This window comes from Acinonyx jubatus, chromosome B4, assembly GCF_027475565.1.
Source record: "Acinonyx jubatus isolate Ajub_Pintada_27869175 chromosome B4, VMU_Ajub_asm_v1.0, whole genome shotgun sequence".
NCBI lineage: Eukaryota > Metazoa > Chordata > Mammalia > Carnivora > Felidae > Acinonyx > Acinonyx jubatus.
The window spans coordinates 71306974-71332086 of NC_069387.1; positions in this window are offsets into that span (position 1 = coordinate 71306974).

Below are 25113 nucleotides of genomic sequence, written 5' to 3' on the forward strand. Positions count from 1 at the left end.
CATCACTCAATACCAGCTTATAACCAGTCTGGGCTATATGAATGGGACGCTTTATTCACTGAAATAACTACAGAACCACAAAAACCAAAACTTGCTCACAGAACTGGCCAATTGCCAAACAGCATTTCCCCTCTTCCCCTTCCCCTCACTCCCCTAGTTCCAGTTAAATACGAAATTGTGAGGAGAGTATAAGATAATACATAGGGCCATTAGAAATTACTGGCCTGGCAGGCCCCACATGTAGAATGAAGAAGCCGGGATTTAAGACATAGCGAGAGCCCTTCTTTTTCACCAGGAAACGTCACTTTTATTCTTTTGCCACCACAAACCCAGGTTTTGAAAGATTTGATCTCCAAACAGTAAGCTTATTTAGAACAAAGATGTTTTTCAATAATGCCATGCCCAGCTCTAATTTCCTACAACTCTATTTATGGTACCACCCTCCTGGGTCAAGATACTCTTTAAGATTATTATCCATGAACCAAAATATTATCCATGAATAGTAACACTGACAATTTATCAGAGCCCCCAAATTGACAATTGAGTACAGAGCCCCCAAAGCTATGGATACTAGCACTGGTATGCACCAAGGAAAGAATTCAGAGAAACAGGAAGTGTCAGCCTCTATTCAGTGGGAACTGGAACTGTTGAGACACCCCCATGAGCTCCCATAGGTTTGAAGACCACATGTATCACGTATTCAAGGTGTAAATATTGAACAAGCTCCTAAAGCTCTCTGAGCCTCAGTCCTCGTATCTATGGGTAGACTAACAGCTGCCTTAAAAGTTACTGTGTAAATTGAAAAGATGGAGGTTGTTAAGGAACTTGTCACTTAGTAGGTACCCAATGAAAACTGGTTTCTTTACTTACTCCCAAGTGGCTCATCAACCCTGTACTGGATCCTGGAGTAATTATTATTAATCTTGAACTAATAAGGGGTCAAGCATCTTAAAACAAAATGATTAAAAGAAAATTGGGCGGCCCATTTATGAATACATAGGATTTGACCCTGAGTGGCTACATTCACCCATACTTCACATAAAACACTTAATATGCTAGATAAGTCCCCATTTCTGCTGCTGTAGAATTGGAACTCTGAACTTCTAGTTTCAAAAATCATTCTCCGATCATGAGAATTAGAATAAACCAAAAGCCCTCAGAAAAAGCCTAAAGCAAGGTTCAAATCCTCGTGCACAAAGACTAACACTAGGGGGAGACTCTCTCCCTTCTCACCTGAGAAAGATTTGTAAATCCCCTTGCTCAGTCCCCATCCTAATACTCCATGAACATTTCATAATTAGTATCAAGTTCAGTAATTGAGGAGTAGATTTGGGCAAGCAGCAAATACCACTTATGGTATGGGGAAATGAAACCCAACAGGATCACAAGTAATTATTTTCCTAAAGTCATTCAGAAAGTCTAAAGGAAATGTTAAGAGTAAGAAACCACAGCTTTTAAACCTCTAATATTAGCACATACCCAGCAATATGTTCTTGTAATTATAATATTTTCTTTCCCTTGACATAAAAGTGATACTTAATGGTGAACAAGATTAGTGATTACATATTAACGACATTAATGATAACAATAAAAATTAATGCTAATGTGTACATAGCTTCATGTGTACTTTTGTTATGTTAATTCTTCCAACAGTCCAGTGAGTAGATACTTCAATCTACTTTTCTGTTAGAAAAATTTGAGATATAGAGAGGTTAAATGACTTAAAAAGCAACATGGAACAGTGGTTAAGAGCACAGACTGCAGAATCAGACTGACAGGGTTCAAGTCTCAACTTTACTACTCACCGGCTGTGTGACCTGGCAAGCTAATCAACTTCACTTTCTTTATTGTCCTAATAAGGGTAACAGAAGCACCTACCTATGTGGTTCATTTGGAGAATTAAATGAGTCAGTACATGTAAAACACTTAGAATAGTGCTTGGCGCATTGTAAGCACTTAATATGTGTTGGCCATTATGTGACCTAAAGTCATGTATTTATTTATTTTTTATTTAAAAAAAAATTTTTTTTATGTTTATTTATTTTTGACAGAGAGAGAGACAGAGCATGAGTGGGGAAGGGGCAGAGAGAGCGGGAGACACAGAATCCGAAGCAGGCTCCAGGCTCTAAGCTGACAGCCCAGAGCCCGACGCAGGGCCCAAACACACAATCCATGAGATCATGACCTGAGCCAAAGTCAGACGCTCAACCGACTGAGCCACCCAGGCACCCCACGTATTTATTTATTAATTTATACATTCCTTAATTGCCATTGTGTCAGGTACTGTCTTCGGCATTAGGGGAAATCAATGAAAAAAGATCTTATAGTTTACTGGGAAAGATAGACATTATGTGATTCTCGTGAGTACATGGTGAGTCCTACGGCAGAGGAAGCAGGTGTCAGGCAGCACTTAGAGCCAGGTAAGTGATGGGTAGTGCCAGAGCATGAACTGGACACCAGCTGCACTGAAACATTAGCAGCAACAAAGAGGGATTCTCATCAACAGCTCTAAAGCTATTTGCACGGTTTATGGATTTAGAAGACTAAGAATTTTCATGTCTAGTCCTAATTCTGAAACTTTCTGGACAAATCATTTGACTGCTGGGCTTCCATTTGTATACACATTGAAGGTCAATCTCTTACAGTTGCTCTGGGGAAGGAATTAAAATTACTGTGTGGGCTTCCATGATTTGTGAAGAATCTACGAAGGCATGAAAACCTGGCAGTGAGATCAATGGGTAAGGTCAACCACATACCTTTTCTTAGAAGAGATCATGACAAAGGGGTGGACATAGAACAACACCTGGGGCTTTCTCCATGGCATCCCAGAGCCAGAACATGAGTTCTTGTGTGGTGGTTTCCAAACTTTTTGCTACTAAGGATACCGCTCACTAGTTGTCTATCACGGACACCATGCTTTTAAATATTTGAGTTACCATGTTGACTGTATAAGTAAAAATTGATAAATTCTTCATTTAGAATCATTAGAGAGCATTTCATACATGTAAGATAGGAATATTACCATCCTGACCTGATATAATTCAACCAAATCGTGATGAAAATTTCCTATTAAATACTCATTGAAAAAAATTAGGAAAAAACAGAAAAGAGTACATGAGTGGAATAACTGCCAAGATTTTGATATATTTCTCTTAGATCTTTATTTTAGGCACTGTTTTTCTTAAGACAGTTGAGATCATATTGCATATCACTAAGGTAAAGAAAATGGACATTTCTTGAGTATCATTTATCCTTCCCAATCTCTGCCCCTTTAGCACTTGGTACCATAGCACTTCCCACATGGTACTAAGTTAATCTGATTTTACATGTGATTCTCTGCTGGGGACTGAATGTTTGCATCTACCCAAATTCTTATGTTGAAATCTAATCCCGAATGTGGTGGTATTTGGAGGTGGGGCCTTTGGGAGGCCATTAGGTCATGAGGGTAGAGCCCTCATAAATAGGGTTAGTGCCTTTATGATACAGACCCCAGAGAGATCCCTTGCCATTTTCACCATGTGAAGTTAAGGAAAAGACAGCTGTCTATGAACAGGAAGTGGGTCTGCACTTGACACTGAATCTGCCACGATCTCAGACCTCACAGCCTCCATAACTGTAAAAAATAAAGGTATGCTGTTGATAAGCTACCTCACTTATGGTATTTTTGTTATAACAGCATGAGTGGACTAAGAATACCTTCTATGCTATAAAACGGTGTCTTACTCATCTCCGTACTCTAGCACTCGGCAACTTACCTGGCATACAGTACACATTCAGTACTTTTTTTTTCTGTACTGAATTAAACTGTTCAAATTAAACTGAAATATTGAAATGCTATTATTACTGCCTTTGCGCATCACAGAAGCCCTGGCTTAGTTCTCTTATTTCACAGATGAAAACACTGAAAACCAGAGTGGTTAAGGGACAGGGGTTTCCATATATAAGATTAAGTGATTGCCAAAAAGCAACAGATGATGATAGAAGCTGGCATATTCTGGAATTCCCTCACTTTAAGATAACTACTCTTCATGTTTTAGTGGCTATCTTTCATGAAACTTGTATAAAAAGGATAAGATCACAATATTCTTTTTCATCATGAATTGTTTCTAAAAATACAGCCTTTTTTCTTTTTTTCTAAAAAAAAAAACAAAACAACCCTCCTCCTTTCTCTGCCCTCCCCCTCTCTACCAAATATCTCTCTGCTCCATCCCAACTCCTAGGTAACCAGGATTAATGACCTGGTATGTATCATTTCATAACATTTCCATGCTGCTAGAATCATAAACAAACATAAATAGATACATAAGGTCGGGTTGTTATTGTCTGTTTTTCGAAACTGGGATCACACTATGTATATTCTTTTTGCACTTAACAATACATTGCAGAAATATGTTCAAGTCAACTGTTTTGGACTTGCCTCCTGTGAAATGGGGACAGGTGCTATGCTGTCTGTACAGGTTTCCACACCTGTGGATTAGGCATTCCGTAAACTCCTGAATGAGTTTTTGCTGCAGCTTTGCAGATGGAAAGGCAAACCCACACAGAAAAATAGGTATCTATCCTTGTGAGGACAAAACACTGGCCTGTCCAGGATGGGAGGGACCCAATGTGGTTGGCTTGCCACCAAGGCACTGGTGGCTTCCTTGGGGAAGAGTGCCCACCTTTTTCCTTCCAGGCCCCTGACCAGCCATCTGGGTTGGTCATAGCCCAGGTTTTTAAGAGCCTCCCTAAGCAGTAAGCTCACTCCATCCCCTGGGGTATTACCCAGTGTTAAATCCCATGTCCTGAGAAAGTTCCCTGAAGTCTGTGAATTCTTATCCAGTGTTATGTTCTCCCTCCTTGGTTAAGTCCAGGTATACTGCCCTTGCTCTTGCCAGTATGCGCTGGTCAGTCTTTGCAGTCCCTTTGAGGTGGAATGTCTTTCCTCTCTTATCAAGCCTCACACACACCCTGCTGGATTCTTCCGGGAGTTAACCCTAGTTCTGGTACTGGCATTCAAGACAGGGAGCAGGGGCAACTCCTTAGAGGAGTACCTGTTGCCTTGTGGAGGGGAGTCTCTGCCATGTCTTCCCACATGAAGGAAGTGTTCGCTTCATACAGAGGGGTGGGCTGAAAGTCTATGGGTTCAGAGAAGTTGACAGAGCCATCATCCTTGTGGGCATCCACCTAGATGCCCACATCTCAAATACCCAGGTCCCAAGCTTTCTCAACTGGGACCCTAATCTTAGCACTACAGACCTGGTTTAAAGAATTTAAATTCTTTAAACTAAGTCCCACACTTGCTCCTTAGCTACATCTAAGCTTCCGCTAAGGAGATAGGGCCTCTTTGTAAACTCCCACAGAGAGTCCTGCCAGCTCTCACATTTAGCCTTTAGTGGTGTATTAACAGCTCTCAGCTTCTCATTATCTCTCTGCAGGGCATGAATACAACCTCTAAACACCAACCAGCACCACTGCCCTTATATGCATTTGTTCCTCTCTGCCCCCTGCCCCCACTGCATTTCAAATATCTGAATCATCAAGGGTATTCTGATCTACCCAGGTCACCAAGAGTGAAATGTTTAGCCGTCGGGCTGCCACCTTATGCCAGAGACTGTCTGTGCCCTGCATACTACATGACATTAAGCAGAAAAGAATATGCTCCCCACCCTGATCAAAAAAAAAAAAGTCTGCATCCTAATCATCAGAACCTGTAAATATGTTCTCTTGCGTGATAAAAAGGGTCTTTGCAGATGTGGTTAAATTAAGGATCTTGGGATGGTGAGACTATCCTGAATTGCATATTGATGGGTCCAGTGTAATCGCAAGAGTCCTTAAATGAAAGAGGGAGCCAGAAGTGTCAGAGAGACTGGAGGGTATTATGCTACCAGCTTTGAAGACAGGGGAAGGGACTAAAACCAGGGAATACTGGCAGCCCCTAAGGATGGCAAAGACCAGGAAACAGACTCTCCCCTAGAGCCTTCAGAAGGAACAGAGCCCTGATGAACTTTGATTTCAACCCACTGAAACCCATTTTGGATCTCTAGCTTCTAAAACTTTGAGATAATAAATCTGTGTTGTTTTAAGCAACAAAGCTTGCGGTAATTTTTTTACAGCAGCAATAGAAAACAGATACACATAGGGTAAGGTCTTCCTTGTCAGCAGCAAGTGATCCAGCCCAACCACATCTTACTGCTTTCTCAGTCCACTCCTAGTACCAACTCTGTGTTTAGGTCCTCTGAGAAGCAGCTACCAAGTCAGAATTAGACTTGCAAGTAATTTATCGGAGGAAATGCTTATGATTGTGATGCAGGTTATAGATTATAATGCAGGCCTGGCACCTGTGCAAGGAAAGAGGGAAGGAAGGATTGGACAGAAAAAGGCTCAAGGTGCACTGTAGCTCAGAGAAGTCTCATCCAGATCACTGGAGGGCCCCCACAATAAAGGCTGTCCAACCCAGGGACAGTGTGGCCTTGGCACGAGTGCTGCGGTAGATTTGAAGGTGCAGCAGCTGATGTAACCTTCTCACAGCAAGTTATCTCGAAGGGAGATCTAAAGATCTCCTCTCCATAGACACCACACTCCCCTACCACCAACCAGTCCAGGCAATGCTCATTAACCAGGGGTCCCCTACGGGGGCAGAGCCTTTCCCACTGGGCTTCCCATATAGCCAAGAGAATTTCAGAGCACATGTTCTCTGCAGTGGGCAGATCCAAAAGCCAGAAGGAGTGGGGGCTGAGCTACACATGCCTGAGTGCTAGATCCTCAGATTTCCCTATCAGATGACTCCTTGCTCCTCCACTGTTGAAGAGAGTTTGGAGGAGGGAGAGAAGCCAGGACTGCTTCCCAGCAGAACTCTTTCCACATGGAAAAAATGTTAGAAAAGGGAAATTGCGTGCCCTCCTGTTAGATTGCTGGAACAAATGACTTTCAATTTTATTACCAGATTGCTTTCAAATAAAGTAAAAACCATTTACACATCCACCAGCAATGGTTAGAAGATCGTCTTTTCCTCCTTCAATACAGCACTGGGTATTATCACTGTCTTCAATTTCTTCCATTCTGATGGATGTCAGATATTTCATTTTTATCACATTTGCATTTGCCTGACTACTAGGAAGATGGGACATCTTTTTATATGTCGTTTGCCTTATGGTTGTGCTTTGTCCATTTTACTATTGGGCTGTTTGTGTTTCTTTTGTTAATGTGTTTGTAGAGGTTGTGTGTGTGGTATAACTATTAACCCCTTATCTGCTGTACGCTTTACAGATATTTTTCAGCCTATAGATTTTTTTTGGCCTATTTGCTTAAATGTAGCTTACATGCAATATTATATTAGTTTCAGGTATACACCATAGTTATTCAACATTCATATGCATTACAAAGTGATTTGGGGCCTATTTTTATGGTATCTTTTATCAGAGGAAGTATTTTAGGCTTTATAAAGTCAAATATACTTTTCTTTTATAGTTTCTGGGTCACTTCTCTTTGTTTGTTTGATCTCCCTGTTCCCATATTTAAAATAGAGTCTCCTAAAATTTTTTCTAAGAGTTTTACTATTTTATTTTAACTTTACCATTTTATCTATCTGAAATTTATTTTTGTATTCTTGTTTCTTTTCTTATCAGGACATAATACACGTTCCTTGTAGACCATTTTAGGAAACTTCAGATAATAAACAAGAAAAAATTCTAAATTACTCTTTATCCCCACCTGCCAATTCACAGCCCTGTAAATGTGTCTAGATCCTTTCAGCCCTTTTTTTTCTATGCATCGTACATGCTCTAAAAATGACATTTTAAAGATTATATGGTAAACTCTGTTATTTAACTTGCTTTAGTTATTTAACAATACAATTGGAGCAACTTTTCAAATAATTTTCTACAACATATTTTTAATAGCACAGGAATAATTCAATGCATAAATGTACCATCTTTCATTTAATCAAATCCCTGTTTTTGGACATTTATATTGTTCTCAGTTTTTTGCTGTGAAGACAACATGCCATGATGCTGCCTCTCATTTGTTAGATTACATCTTGTACTCTGTCGAAGAGCTCACTCATTTTCAAATATGTTTGTTCAACTTTAATAGCATCTAAAATTACCTGCTTAAAAATCAGATAAAGGAGAGGAAAAGAAGATCCATTTGTTTTTCCTGGGTTGCTGTGTTGAGATACACCTGAAATGAATAGAGGACTTAAAGCTACCTTTTTAAAAAGTACTGCAGTTAATGGGTTTAGAAATTATATTTCTAAAGAGCATCAACTAGAAAGAGTTCAGAATTGACGAGTTTAGAGGTTAAAAAATAAACAGTAAAGAGAGCATGGGGAAAACCACCAGGTGGAAGGATGGAATGATCAGAAAATCCTAAATCACCAGAAGCCGGGTGAAGGATCAATAGGGTAACAATGCCAGTTCTATTAATACCAACACCACCTACACACCAACAAGCCTTGCCTTCAAGCTCTTTTGGAAAGAGACCAACATAAATCAATAATCATTCCATTTCAGGATTTTACTAGAATCTCAAGACTAAGAAATGAGTAGTAGAAAGTCTAAGGAGGAGTAGAAACACACATACACACACACACGCGCGCACGCGCGCGCACACACACACACACACACACACAAACCCCCATGAGCACAGAACATTTTTTTTCAAAGTTTTATTTATTTATTCTGAGAGAGAGGGAAGGAGGAAAGGAGGGAGAGCGGGAGGGAGAGAGAGAATCCCAGGCAGGCTCCTAGTTGTCTGCACAGAGACTGACACAGGGCTCGATCTTATGATCACGAGATCATGACCTAAGCCAAAGTCAGCCAAAGAGTTGGATGCTTAACCCACTGAGCAACCCAGGCATCCCCCACCCCTGCTTTTTTTCCCAAAGTACAGAACATATTTTAATTAAAATATAATTTTTAAATCTGAATATTTGAAAAAATAATCTAAATGGTAGGCAAGTATATACATTTTCTGCTATCAAACATATTTCTATTTGGCTTTGAATTCATTATAAATTGGTGATTTCTCTGCCATTGCTGTCTTCCATAATTAACTCAAGAAAATGTAAAGAAATATATTATGGAACTGTACCCAGTAAGCCACAGAATGTGAAGTTAGAAGAGAGTTCACAACTCAGTTAGTCTGACTCCAATATGTACTACTGGGGAAGCTGAGGCCAGGAAAAGAGAAGTAACTTGCTGAAGATCAGACAGTCAGTGACCAGCTGAGCTGGGAAACACAGATCTCCTGCCTCTTAGCACAGAGTGACCACTACAAACATCACAAATCAAGAGCACGGTCATACTTGTTCATGTGCCTTGTGATCATGAGTTACACATCAAGTTAGGGAGGCAGCAAGATGAAATATACATACAGATGTGTAACCACAATCATTTGAGTACTAGTCAAACAGCTACCAGTCCTCTAGCTGTCCTGTGCCATCGCTGTCCACATGGGAAGCTCTCTGAAAAGGAGGTAACAGGTGAAGTCAGGAGAGGAGCCCATCCCACAGGACAGGTTTCCTGGGAGAGCACTACAGCCTGCCATTTCCCTGGTGCCAACACTGAACAGGAGTGGCCTGATCTGATTGGCCATGATTGATCTTTCATCAGTGCATGGTCCCCAGGGTAGAAGACCCTTCAACGCTATTCTTCTGAGGGCATTTTATAGTTAACAGTGAAGTGGAAAATGTTCAACACAATGAGATCTAACACACTTCCTACTAGCAAATTAAAAATACATGACATTAAAAAGGACATTTTTTGGCTTTAAGGTTCAAAAAAAGTTAGAAAAGAGGAAAGTAGGTTTAGCCTAGAGCAAAAATTCTTGACGTTTCCCCGACAAAACACATGTTCCATCTGTAACAGTCACAACAGGCTATGAGTTTCTGCACAGAATATGGCTTGCTGGATATACTTCACCCTGTCTTCCTTACTACTACTGATAAAACACGATAATTGGGATAATATTTGGATATTTTAGTATAAAATCTGACCTAGGAGTCTGGGTCCTCTTTAATTCAGAAGCTGAAACTGTTTTGACTCTGTACATAATATGCATTTATTGTTCCTAATAATGATAATAAGGATAAACGTGCCAAAATTATTCTAATTGGGAATTAGCTGCATGCAACTGTAGTTATTTTAATAATAATAACCATAACTATGGTAGTCACCTGGAGGAAATCTTTTTTCAAATGCTTACAACAGAGCCTGGCATAAAGAACACTCGATAAAGTTTAGATGATGTCATGGTGGTTGGTGTTGTTGAAGATGACTATTAACTACCAATTACATGTAAATATTTCAAAATCAGGATAATCTCTACCCGCAAAAGCAGCACCTCATGTAGTAGGTGCCTCTAGTATCCTTATCACATGCTCTCTGCTCATCTCTAATGTCAGCTATAGCTGCAATGAACAGTTAAATGCAAGCTCTCCCACCTTACACTACCAGGATCTCAACTCAGATGGGATATTGCCTTCAGTATTCTGCACCACACCTTGGAGTTCACTCACTCGGACCTGTGGAGCAAGCCCAGACGTACAGGAGAAGAAGAGCTAATGAAGAAACCCTCATTTTGTGGGGAGCAGGAGCCACTGTCTTTTGGGACGACTCCTGGAGGCATTCCACGAGCCACTCAGGTGATCTCAACAGAAGTGCTCTCCTGATAGTGCTCCCAGCAGATTACTCCCTCCCTGCCCTACTCCCCTAACTTCCTCACTACTTCTTTCTTCCTGGAACCACCTCCCAAATTAATCACCTGCACCCAAATCCTTATCTCGGGCTCTGCTTTTTTTTTTTTTAATTTTTTTTTTTTAACGTTTATTTACTTTTGAGACAGAGAGAGAGATAGGATGAACGGGGGAGGGTCAGAGAGAGAGAGGGAGACACAGAATCCTAAACGGGCTCCAGGCTCTGAGCTGTCTGCACAGAGCCCGACACGGGGCTCAAACTCACGGACCGTGAGATCGTGACCTGAGCCGAAGTTGGACACCCAACCGACTGAGCCACCCAGGCGCCCCTCTCGGGCTCTGCTTTTAAGAGAACCAAAATTAAAGCATTTCATTTCCTAAGTCTGGGTGATTTCCAGAAATATAAACTAAAAATACTTTTTACATGGGTGCTCCTCCACACAAGGCAACATCAGATTATTTGTTTCAGAGAAAAACAAATGGAAGATAGAACCTTATTAGACAGGACGTTTTGTAAAATAAAGTTCATAATGTTTTATTGTGTGAAACCATTAAAAAGTTGTGGAAAAATAATTTTTCAAAGAATTAGAGGAGACAAAAAGAAGAAAAAAACCAATGTTTTCAGTAACTTTGATCAATATTCCCATGTGCTGCATGGATGAGCCAGGTGATCATTGGCCCTTGTTAAGTTCTTTCTAATGCAAGACCTCAAGAACATTTACTGTGTAACTACTTGGATGTCTGATTAATTCAAGCCTGAGCTCTTTGGCTGAATGAGGTCCTGGCAAAGTTCCAGAGGCTAATGGATCATTTGTAGCGACCATATCGTGGGCATTTGGCTGCATGTCCGACAATGTGGGGGTAATAGCCAGCATTTGCTGGATATTTAAGGCCCTTAACGATTGTTGTGAGTGACACAACCAGGTTAGAATGTCATAAAACCCTAAAGAGATCAAGCGACCAAGAAAAAAACACTCAAGTCTTTTCATGTAATTGCCTTAAGAGTATTGACCATATAAAATTAAATTCAACAGGTACATTTAGAGCACTTACTATGACACACCAATTAACAGTTATAGAAAAGTTTCACATCTATTATCTCGTTTGAGCCCAGCATAACCTGTAAGATGGGTATTATTTACTCGTTCCACTTCACAGATCATGCAACTGAGACCCTTGGAAGTGATCACAGCAGGAGGGTGCTCCACGAATGCTGGTGAGCTGAATGACCTACCCGAGGTTAGACCTCAAACATGATCCAGATCTTCTAATTCCCCCTTCTTTGCTCTTTGCCCTACTTGGACAGTACTAAGTACCACTTCTAACAGGAAATGCAAATGATTAGTCCTTGCTCTCTATCTTAAGGACTCTTACCTTTGAGGATTGAGCACAGTGTTGTATTGGATAACGTGAACTGACCCTGCAACGTATGAAGTTATAAGAGAGATGAGACCTACCTGGTGTGGTCAGGGAAGGCTCTCTAAAGGGGAATGGGACTGGAGCTGGGCTCTGAGGGATGGTCAGGATTTTCATGGGGCAAAAGGAGAAATTGAAAGCCTTGCCACCAGCTAGGAGGATACTGAGGTGACAGCTTTAGATTTCAAAATCTCATAGGTCTTGGTGACTTATTATTTACATTCTTTAAATTCCTCAAAGTTTTTATGGACCAAAATTTTCTTCAGTTCTGTACTTAAGTCACCTCTCAGTGTTAAGAAGCAATTAGTTTGTTCTGTGTTTTCCAACGTTTTGTGCCTGTGGATCCAGAATCTTACACATAATCCAAATAGATTTAAAAAAAGGAGTTTTGGTGAAGCAACGATTAGAGACTGATGAAAAGGAGGTTGTTCACACAAGGCAATTCCGTATCAGTCATCATCTGCGACATGAGATGTGGTACATGTATCGCTCAAGGTCCAGGCAGGAAAACAGAAACCATCTCAGTTATTTTAACAGAAAAAAAGAAGATATGTGGAACTGGTCAAACAGCACTGGGGGACTAAAAGGCAAAAAGGGAGCACACCAATAGATTGCAAAGAGAAGGCAGCTTTGCCCCTCAGAGCTGGCAAAACAAAGGTGAAGAGGTTGAAGTTTTTAAAGCCAATGAAGTTGCAGGTGCCGTACTGAGCTAGTTCTCAGACCTCGGGCCAGGGGAGACTGCCTAGCTGGTATTAGTGCCTCTGATGGCAAATGAGAAGACACATTCTGGGCAAGATGACAGAAAAGCTAGGAACTGGGATAAACTGCCCCTGAGAAATGAAGGGCTGCCGCTGGGGTGAGGTTGATGGTAGCAACAAATAAACAGAAAGGACCAAGTCCCCCTTCCCTGCTCCTGACTTCCAGCCTCCTGCTAGTGTCTCCTGTCAGTGGGACTCAACAGGAGCAGGCTGGCAGAGGAGAAAAGGGCTGTGCGGAGTCCCAACCCCAGCACCACAGAGCAGATTGTCAAATGCAAAGCTGAGAAACAATGACTTCATAGCCAATGTGGTGCCTCAGACCACAAGAAGGAGCTCGTTAGAGAATAAGGGTGGCTCTGCTCTGAATTTTCATGATTTGGGGGAAAATAGCTGAGAGTTCATATCTTCCAGGTAGCAGATCATTCTATATTTATCTTTGAAGGACAAGGTGATGGTATGGTAAATTGAGGACAAACCACAAGTTAGTCTGTACAATTTACTGTCAGGAAAAGACCAGGGCAATGTGATAAGGAAACAAAGCAGATTCTCACGTCTGAAGCCTCGTTTTGCCATACTTCTTAGGTCAGAATTTATGATTTATTACAATAATAACATGTTTTTTCTCTTCAGAGATCCATTTTCTCTTCCACAACTTACCTAGATAAAGTCCATACATCAGAACGGATAAGCCAAGTGAGATAGCTATTAACCACAAGCACGTTAAATATATGTATCATTTTCCTCATCTGTGAGATGGCAAGATTAAAGAATTATATGCAGAAATGAAGAAACTCTTGTTAGCGATTATTACTCATTCAACAAATATATTTAATGTCTACTACATGACAGACATTATTTTAGGGGTAGGGGTTAAAGTAATAAAATAGACCAAGCACCCACATCAGTTAGAAACCAACACAGCTCGAAGTAAAGGAAAATCCCACTCCAGTGGCTTTACTGAAGAGGGTTTCATGATTTCCACTTAACAAGAAATCATGAGGGTGACAACCAGGGCTGGTAGGATGTGCTGTGATGCAATCAGGACCCCAGTTTCTGTCTGCTTTTCCTCTCAGCCTCCTTAAAGGGCTAGTTTTTATACTCATACATGTCATTTCGTGACCACAAGACACCTATTCCACTGCCAGGAATCATCCCTGCATTCCAAACATGCATAAGGAGAAAGAGGGAAGAAGGAAGAAGCGATGCCTATGTTAGGAAAGTAAGGACTTCCCAGAAGTCCCCAACAGACTTCTGCTCACATGTTACAGACCAGAGCCATAGTACCCGGCTACCCCTCACTGCAAATCAGAATGTGAGGGTAAGCATTTTTAGCTGGACACATTTCTACCCCAAATAAAACCTGGAATCTGTAAGGAAGAAAGGTCACTGTGGTTTTCTAGCAGTCTCTGCTGTAGCCCCTGCATCATGGAGCTCATATTCTTGTCTAGTAGATTATATCACTAGGGCTCTGTCATGGCAGCAGCTGGAGCCAGGAGAACAGGAATTTGTTGGAAGGATACAAACCAGATCATGGAATCAAAGGGAAGTTGGAGGGTCAGGTTATAGAAGGATGAGAACCAGGGTGGCCTCTGAGTGGTCTCGTTTGGCAGCAGTGTTCTGACAAGGGAACCCCAACACAGAAGAAGTGGTACAAAGACTTAGGAGAAGAGTCCAAGTGCTGATTTGGGCCCTAGAGATCCTACCAAGCCTGCTCACAATGCAAAAAGTGACTCCCCAAAAGGAAGTAAGGGAGTGATTACCAAGCAGACAGCCCAGCGTGCCGAACGGCAACAGGTTCAGGCACTGGCCAAGGGGCTGCTTTTTGTGAAAAGATTTAAGTTTTCCAGTTGACAAGTTCTTAAGTGCTATTAAGCACTGTAAAATTCTTCATATTGTATCTTGATCTTAAAAACACATCTTTGCTCCAATTTTTTAATGCTTCAGAAAAATCCAATTTTCACTTTTCTAGACTGAATCAGAACTGCAAAAAAAAAAAAAAAAAAAAAAAAGTTTACACTAAAAAAAAACCAGACAGCAGAAGATTAGATGGTTTTACTACTAAGACTGTCTTCTGGTTACATTTTATATAGAGAGTTTTCTGAATGCAGGTTAGGGAGCTATTAAAAAATTAAATAAGAGAAAAGCATTGCTTCTGCTCTTTGACTTGAAGATGTTCACAGCGGGGCAACATAAAATCAGATTTTTACAGTGCTGTCTGAAAAAAAAAATACCATATACTGAATTCAAAGCCCATAGGCAGATCAGGCCATTAAGAACTATTACCCATATTATTACTGCTAAAATATTTATATATTATAATTTTGTAATAAGGTATTTCCAAAGAAAACAATGTTGGCTTAAAATGCTCATGTTATTAAAGTCATTCCAGCATAGCATTGTTTGAAAAATCTCTGCAGAAGCAAAAGCCAAAAACACCAAACAATTTATTTTGTTTGGATTTGCACCTCTCTAAATACCATTTTCCTGACCCTTCAAAACAGATACAGCAAACGAAGACCAAATAAATTACGCACAAGCACGAACCTTGTTAAAAATAACAAGAGGGGCACCTGGGTAAGCTTCCGACTTCGACTCAGATCATGATCTCACAGTTTACGAGTTCGAGCCCCACACTGGACTCTGTGCTGACAGCTCAGAGCCTGGAGCCTGCTTCAGATTCTGTGTCTCCCTCTCTCTCTGCCCCTCCCCTGCTCATTCTCTCCCTCCCTCTCTGCCTCTCTCTCTCTCTCTCCCTCCCTCTCAAAAATAAACATTTAAAAATTAAAAGAAAATTAGGTGCCTGGGTGGCTCAGTTGGTAAAGCAATGGACTCTTGATTTTGGCTCAGGTCATGATCTCACGGTCATGAAACCAAGGCCCTCATCAGGCTCCACGCTCTACTCGGAGCCTGCTTCAGATTCTCCCTCTCCCTCCGCCCCTCCTGTGCTCACTCTCACTCTCTTAAAAATGTAACAAGAAAATTAATATAGATCCAGGTGCCATTGTTATTCACATTCTTTTTATGCAGTTGAATTATTTCAACTTCAAATCACTTTTGAGAGTTTCATTTGGTTATTCAAAAAATATTTATTGAACCTGCCTAGGATAGACACCAGTACTTGTCTATTCAATAGTCATGTTCCTTTTACTCCTAACATAATCCCATCTTTTTCAAGATATCACTGTGTAGCTTCTCAGATACACATGCAGCTAGGGGTTGCCATGTGACCAGGTCTAGACAAAAAGATATATAGGAAAGAGTTGTGGGGGTTCTTTTAAGCAGAGAAACTCCTTTGGTAGTATATTTGACTTTTCTGTCTGAAATGCAGATGCAATTCCTGAAGCCATGGCAGCCATTTTGCAATCATGAAGATATAAAGCAGAAAAAGAGACAGATCACAGAGTTTGATGATAGCATGGAGATACTGTACCAGTCAGTCCTGGACTGGCCATCTTCAGCCTTTTCACTATAAAATAAAAACACCTGTGTTTGGTTCAGCTATTGCAGTCAGGTTCTATTATCTGCAGCCTGATGCATTACTGATCTGTGTGCTATGTATCTGACACTGTGTTAGACTTTGGAGGTATAGCAGTAAGCAAGATGTAGACCTTAGCCTCAGGGAACTTACTATTTAATGAGAGAAACATTCAACAAATAATTACAAAATTAACTAATTACAACTGCTATGAAGGGTAAGTACTGAGGCATCTACGCTAGTCTAGGTGAAGGTGGTGGTCAGAAAAGACTTTTTAAAGTAAATGACATAAACTGGGACTTGAATATATAAGAATTAACTGGGCAGCAACAGTTGGAGAGAGCATTCCAGGAGGAAGAATGGTCCCTATGAGTGAAATATGGAGACTGAGGGAAATAATAATACCTCATGAGGCCAGGGCCGTAGGCAGATCAGAAATTGCAGGACCTTTTGGCCATGATAAGAAATTTAGACCCTAGAGCAATAGAAAGTCATTGGTAGATGTGAAATGGTCAGATTTCCGTTGTAAAGGAAGAATTCTGGTCACAGTATGAAGGAATGGAAGCAAAACTAGATGCAGGGGTAAGAAGCTTACTGAAGTAGTTTAATTCAGGAGTCAGCAACTGCTTCCAAGTGTCTGCTTTCATAAATGAAATTATAATGGAAATGAGCTACACCCATTTGTTTAAGTACTGTCTACAGCTGCTTTTATGCTACAATGGCAGGGTTGAGCTGTTGCCATAGACACTACACGGCCCACAGAAGCAAACATATTTACAATCTGACCCTTTACAAAACAAGTTTGCCAACCTCTTCTGTCCCTGAGCGAAGATGATGGCTAGACTAGTTCCCTAGGGATGTAGAAAACTGGGTGATTTAAGACATTTTTGAGATTTGCTGATGGGTTAAATTTGGGAGAAGGAGAGACAGATGAACAATGACTTTTAAATATAAGCACCTAAGAAGATGGAAAGGTTAGTGTTAGAGAATAAAGTTCAAGTGTTCTGTCGAGGCCATCTTGACTATATTTTAGAGACAGAGGTTATCAATTGTTCTCTTGTTAGAATACGGAAATCCTACCATATGGGGCTTTCCTTGTGTTCCATGTTGCAATCAGTTCTGCTCGCTAAGAATCTTCATATTTTGGTGTATTGGTTCTTACAGAAAGTTCTCCTAAATATAATTCAATTGAGTCCACTTTAATAAAAAGTTAAGCAAAATTTAAAAGAAATAGAGGCAAACAGAAGATAAATAAAGGTTTTCTGACAGTTTGAGAAAAGACATCCCCTCCTTCAGTTGAGCAGTTAAGACTTAGTTATAATTATTATTTATACATTTTTAAGACTTCTTTTTCATGCAACCACATTCTCCCCAGCAATTTCATGCCATTTAATACTATCATATTGATTTCACAAAAATAACAAAATAATGAACCTGTTGTGGGTAAGGTACAATTTGTTGGGAACTGATACAGATCTTTTGAGTTAGATCTGTAAGTCCCTCTGCTGTTCCTTTCCAAACTTTATCAAAATCTGGAACACAAGCCTTGACGACTCATAAAAAAGTTTTCAATTGTGGAAGTCCAAGAAAAGATTAGAAATATGGCTATTATGTATCTCTCTGCCAGATCCTCAGGCATGGGAAACTCACCCAAATCTCCACTCATTCCTTTGTAAAAGGTCAAGCCCCAAGCACAGAAGGGAAAATAATCAACTGTCATGGAAAATGGCATGGCCCAACATTTGAAATCAAACACCCTGGTGCTGTTCTTTGAATTTCTAAAAGTGTTCGGCAATATGGATATGCAACATGTTTGATGAGACCTCCTATTGAGACCATTAGAGGGGAAGAAGCAAGTCTTCCCAAATGTCACATTGAGGATAGTATTTGACCTGCACTCTTCTCCTTAGAGCCCTTCACAGCTGTTCCGCTAGTTTGGATGGCTGCAGGAATCTCTTGCATGCTACTTCACAATCTTTCATTGTTGTGCAATCGCTCCCTACAAAAATAAATGTTTTTTTTGTTTTTGGTTTTTTTTTTTTTTGAGTTTGGTTTTGTTTTGTTGGCAAAAGATGCTGGAAATATGCCTCGTACCTTAAGGATAAGACGATTTCTTCTGAAATGCATACGTTGAGATATGGGGAAGAAAATATCTGAGACAGAGAATGTAGAATTTATGGGTTTAATGAAATGTGAAAATTGGAAAAGACAAACATCCCCTCTGAATATGGCATTAACTCCTTAGCAGACTGAGTTAATTAAAAAGTATAAGGTCAGACAGGTCCCTATAAATCTGATAGATGATTTTTTAATTACTTTTTTCAAGCAGAGGAGGGCCTTTTTGTTTGTGTTTTGGTGCTGTCTTCCCTGGATGAAACAAGGTATTCCCAGCCAAAGAGTATTGAGCTGGTGCTCAGAAAGTGGATTTTCCTCCTTCCCTCCTGAACCCACCTGCTCATGACCATAAGCCCAGCTGCAGGTGGGGTAGCCTTTGGAGCAACAGCTGGAGCAGAAGAGACATTAGAACAGCAACACTGAGCTGGTTTCCATTCTCTCATAATTTCATTCATGTTCACTTCTTTAGGAAGCCTGTAAAATGTTCTTTTTTAATTGAACTATCATTGACAAACAGTAAAATTCATCTTTTAAAATGTACAGTTCTAATAAAAGAAAAGGTACAATTCTACATATTTTGAGAAGTTTCTACAGTCATGTAACCATACCCACAGTCAAGTCGGAGAGTATTTTCATTATCGTAAAAATATTCTTGTGTTCTTTTGTAGTCAATCCCCTACCCCATCCCCAGCCCAGAGCACCTGGCAACCACAGATCTGATTTCTATTTCTGTTTTTCCAAGAGTGTTATATTAAAAGGAATCATACAGGGTGCCTGGGTGGCTCAGTCATTAAGCATCTGACTTCAGCTCAGGTCATAATCTCACAGTTCGTGAGTTCGAGTCCCACATCAGGTGAGCTCGAGCCCCGCTTAGAGTGAACACGAGTCCCGCTTCGAATGAGTCACGCTTCTCTCTCTCTCTCTCTCTGTCTCTCTCTCTCCCTCTCTCCCTCCCTCTCTCTCTCTCTGCCTCTCACTCACTTGCACCCTCTGTCTCTCTCAAAAAAGAATAAAAAAGAAATCATACAGTGTGTAGCCTTTTGAATCTGACGTCTTTTACTTTGCAAAACGCCTTTAAATTCAGCAATGTTGTATATTAGTTCATTCCTTTTCATTGCTGAATAGTGTTCTATTATGATTATATGGATGTCCCATAATTTATTTATCCATTCAGTATTTGGTTGGTTGTTTCTAGTTTTGGATAATTATGAATAAAGGTGCTATAAACAGTCATACATAGGTTTTTGGGTGGACTCATAAGAAACTGTCAAACTCTCCCTCAGTGGCTGTACCACTTTCTATTCCTACCAGTAAATGTCTGAGAAGTCCCGTTACTCAATGGCCTCCCCCTGCATTTTGTATTGTCAGTGTGTTGTTATTTGGGCCATTATAACTGATGTTTAGTGGTATCATATTGTGCTTTTAATTTACATTTCTCTACAGACTAATGATACTGGGCATCTTTTCATGTGCTTATTGGCCACAAATATGTCTTCTTTGATGGAGTGTCCATTGAAATCTTTTGCTCACTTTGATGGTTTGTTGGTTTTCTTATACTGAATTTTGAGAATTCTGTATATTCTAGTTAACCAGTCCTTTATCAGATAGGTGTTTTGCGAGTATTTAATCCCTGTCTATGACTGTCCTTTTGTTCTCTTCACGTCATTTAAAGAGAAGTTTTGGGGTGCCTGGGTGGCTTAGTCGGTTAAGTGGCTGACTCTTGATCTCAGGTCAGGTCATGAGCCTACATTCATGGGTTCGAGCCCCGCGTCAGGCTCTGCGCTGGCAGCATGGAGCCTGCTTAGGATTCTGTCTCTCCTCTCTGCCTCTCCCCCACTTGTGTTCTCAATCTATCTCTCTCAAAATAAATAAATAAACATAAATTTTTTTTTAAAAAGAGAAGTTTTGATGAAATCTAATTTATCAACTTGTTTTTTTATGGATTATACTTTTTTTTTAACGTTTATTTATTTTTGAGACAGAGAGAGGCAGAGCATGAACAGGGGAGGGTCAGAGAGAGAGGGAGACACAGAATCTGAAACAGGCTCCAGGCTCTGAGCCGTCAGCACAGAGCCCAACGCGGGGCTTGAACTCACAGACCACAAGATCATGACCTGAGCCGAAGCCGGATGCCTAACTGACTGAGCCACCCAGGCACCCCTGGATTATACTTTTTATGCCCTTCCTAAGAAGTCTTTGCCTAACCCAATGTCACAAAGATTCTTTGCGTGTGTTTTATGCTAGAGATTTTAGGGTTTTATATTTAAATTTAGGTCTTTGATCCATTTCTAGATAACTTTTGAATACAGTGTGAGGCACGGTCCATATGGATATCACTTTTTTTTAATTTTTTTTAATGTTTATTTATTTTTGAGAGACAGAGAGAGAGAGAGCACAAGCAGGGGAGGGGCAGAGAGAGGGAGACACAGAATCCAAAGCAGGCTCCAGGCTCTGAGCTGTCAGCACAGAGCCCGACGTGGGGCTGGAACTCACAAACTGTGAGATCCTGACCTGAGTGAAGTCAGACGCTCAACCCACTGAGCCACCCAGGCGCCCCTGGATATCACTTTTTATAAGTGGATGTCCAAATACTCTAGCACCATTCATTGAAGAAGCTATCTGCTCTGTATTGTATTGGCTTCACACTTTTGCTGAAAAACTGTTAATATTTGTGTGGCCTATTTTTGTGTTCTCCACTCTGTTCAATCGATCCATATGTCTATCTCTTTGCCAATACCGTGCTATCTTGATTACTGTAACTTAATAGTAAGTCTTAAAACCAGGTGAGGTTAGTCTTCCAACTTTGTTCTTTTTCAGAATTATTTGGCCTTTGCTTTTCCATATAATTTTTAGAATCAGCTTGTCAATTTCTATAAAAAGCCTCTTGGGATTTGGTTGGAATTACACTTAATTTATGTAGGAATTTGAGGGAAATTGATGTTTTGACAATATTGAGCCTTGTGATCCATAAAGACACTATGCACTCCATTTATTTAGGTCTTCTATTATTTCTGTTATCAATGCTTTTTAACTTTTAGCATACAGATTTTACACATACTTCATTAGGTTTATCTCTAAGTATTCCATTCCTTGGGTGCTATTTTAAATGGTACTTTAGGGGTGCCTGCGTGGCTCAGTCGGTTAAGGATCCAATTCTTAATCTCAGCTCAGGTCATGATCTCATGGTTTTGTGATTTCAAGCCCCACATCGGGCTCTGTGCTGACAGTGTGGAGCCCACCAGGACTCTCTCTCTACTCCCTCTCTGCACCCCCCCCTCCAACTCTCACTGTGTCTCTCTCTCTCTCTTTCAAAATAAATAAACACTTTTTTTAAAAATTTAAATAAATTAAAAAAAATAAATGGGACTTAAAAAAATTTGTTTCTAATTGTCCCTTTCTAGTATACAGACATACAATTGATTTTTTATGTGTATTGCTCTTGTGTCCTGAAACTTAGCTGAACTTACTTATGAAAATTTAGCAGTTTTTTGGTAGATTCTATGTGATCTCCTATGTAGACAATCATGTAATCTGAGAATAGATATATATATCTAGTTAATTCTGATTACACTGTGGAAAATGAATTACACGGGTACATAATTCCAGAGGTCACTGAAGAGGGGACTGTAGTACCAAGCAGAGAGAAAGGGTGACAACGGTCAGCCTTGAGAGCTGGCTTGGATTGAATGTAGGAGCTGAGAGAGAGAGAAACCAAGGACAAGTTCCAGATGACTTATATTTGTAACCAGGTAGCTGGTGGTGTACCATCTACTCAGCTGAGGAAAAGGCAGAAAGAGCAGGAGTAGCATTGGGGAGGGGGGCAGGCAGATGACAAAGTCAGCTTTGGAAACTTGAATAGGAGGTGTCCAGTGCAGTGGCCAAGAGCATGGCCTATGAAGACAGACTGCCAACATCCAAATCCCAGCCCTACCACGTAACTGCATATGACCACAAAAAGTTACTTATCCTCTCCCTGTATTGCAGTTTCTGCATCTCTAAAATGGAGATGATAATAATATCTCTCTCATAAGATTATTATTAAAACTTAAATTAGTTATGCACATAAAGCTGTATCTTAGGACAATATCTGGGCTTAGTGAGCATCAGTAGATTTGAACTATTATGTGGCTGCAAGATATTCAGTATACAGCTAAAAAAGAATAAAGGAAGATAGTGGATATATATCTCAAAATCTCAACAAAAGGATAGGATCATTATAGGATTGAACTTCCCACTCCTATGTTTGAGTGAGAGACACATACCACCGAGTTGGAAGCACTTAGTGAGCAGTGTGAGGGCTCTCTTTGGAGCTCTCTAGCCCTGGGGCATAGAGGTTAGTAATGTTTGAGAAGGAAACTATCACATCCTAAGTCCCTGAATAATTACAACGAGCAGAGCCTTCATGCCAACCTTAGGCAGAAATATAGTGTAAGTGAGAAATAAATCTTTGTTATTGTTATTTTAAAATTTGAGGACTGTTTGTTACTGCAGCATAACCTAGTCTGTACTGACTGAAATATCAGTGAGCCATTTAATTATGCAAATGACATGGGAAGTTTGAGAAGCTGTGGGTCTTAAGGTAAAAGATTGTATATGTTTAAGCAGGCTTGCATTTTATAAATTATTTCCTTTGGAAATGGGTTTCCTTTTAAATATGGGTCTAGACTGTACCTTCTACTCTAAAGCAGTAACTGCTTGTCTTATAGAGAAATGTGAACTCCAGATTGAGTAGTTGGACATTAGAAACTGAGACCACAAGAAGAACACACAGGCATAGTTTTTACTTCATATTGGAAAAAGCGTAAAGAGAAACTGAACTGGCCAAATTCAACTCACTTGATGTTATTTAAAACTGCTCAACCCAAACTTTGAAAAATTAGAAAGAAGGGGGCTGTCTTTTCTTTTGTAATTTGGGAGAAAAAAATATAAGGAAGTGACACTCCTTATTTGTTTACCCACTATACGAAGCTGGACAGTTGGGTTCTGCTATGGTTTCTTTGAAGGCAAGGTCTCAGCTGTGGGTAGGAAATGAAATGTCTCCTACTGACAGAGGACTTTCCCATTCACAGTCACCCTGGGAAAAGGCAGATCCAGAGAACTGAGAGTGACAATCAGGAAGGCAGACATTAAACTGGAGATGAAGACGGAATTCCTTCTTTGGACTTTACTCTCTTAGGCTTCGCTCTCTTTACTCTTTTAGGCTTAGAACCCAAAATATCCAGCCTGCTTGGGTGGCAGCAACGGTAGCTGGTATCCTCTCAGGAGAGTAGCCAGGGAATCAGTAAGATAGCTCAAGATGGTGGTGGACTACAATGCACAACTTCCAGAGCCTCCATATTTAATAAGCAGTTGTCAGTTTCTTTGCTGTAATTTCCTCTATTTTCCTGAACTTTCAGTAGTTTTGGTTAACATCAAAACCTGGTCTCAGTAGAACTGGGAAGAATTAGGGAAGGGTAAGTGTCTGTGCTTAGTCCAGTAATAAAAGAGTAACTTACCTTGAAGTCAGCATGTCAGGGGCAGCATCAATCCTTGGCCAGAACAGGGTCAACGGGCTGAAACCAATGAACACCCAAGCACATACAGAGAGCTTCGAGCCCATGTGGAACACCCTGGAGACTCCCTGAAAGAAATTAGAAGGAACCTGAGAAGGACATCCTGCTCTCATGCAGGTGGAGACCATCAATCAGGAGACACTAGGTTAAACTGTGACCTCAATAGCACTGGTGAGGCCCGGGGAACATGGGTTACAAACATAATCCAGGGTGTATGCTTCCTTGGGACTATGATGCTCGTGGGAGTTTGTCTGTGATGCAGAAATCATTGGGACATGTGTTGGGTTAAAAAATATTGAGATGTTCTCTTCTAGGCAAAGAGAAGCCTCTGTGGGTTTTCAGATAGGGACATAAGGAAATGAAAATAAGATTTTGAATTTTTACAATATTCTAATATCATTACAGTGGGCAAAGATTTTTCAATAACTATCCTATTAAGAAAATTATAAATATTGTAAAGGAAATGTGTTTTCAGCTGAAATGAGACCATGTAAATCAACCTTGAAGCTTGTGGATTTAGTTAAGTAGAATGTAGGTGAAACTAAATCTCAATAAATCAAGAAATCCAACCTTAATGTAAGCAGTTCATTAATTAAAACTCACAGCCGAGTATAAGATTTACACAATTCTGAAGCGACAATACCAAAATAGCATCTGCTTCCAAGCATCTGCTTACCAAGAAACTGCTCTTCTTACTGAACAATAGGATAAATCATGATCCCCCTATAATCCTTTTAGGATTGGGAGTGTTTCCCATGACGTTTTCAAATGACCTAGGCAATGCTCATTTCACTCCAGTAACAAAATCCACAGCTATAATTTGCTCAGTTTACAACTTTGAAGTAGCAATCATTCAATTCTCAAACTGTAGATGTTTGGGAAGGAAGATTAAAGCTGAAGGGAGGCTGAGGAAGCTGAGGGGAAGGAGAGGGTTTCTGCAGACCAAGTGTGCCCAGGGGTGAAATAACTAAGGGCAAAGGGTCATCGATACTAAAACTAGTAAAGAAATAAGAAAAATGCCTGATAAAGAAGCCAGGGTTCTCACAGTGGAGTTGCATTACATATGCATTTAACTTACCAAAGGTCAACCACATGTGATCAAGGAAACCACACAGATAAAGG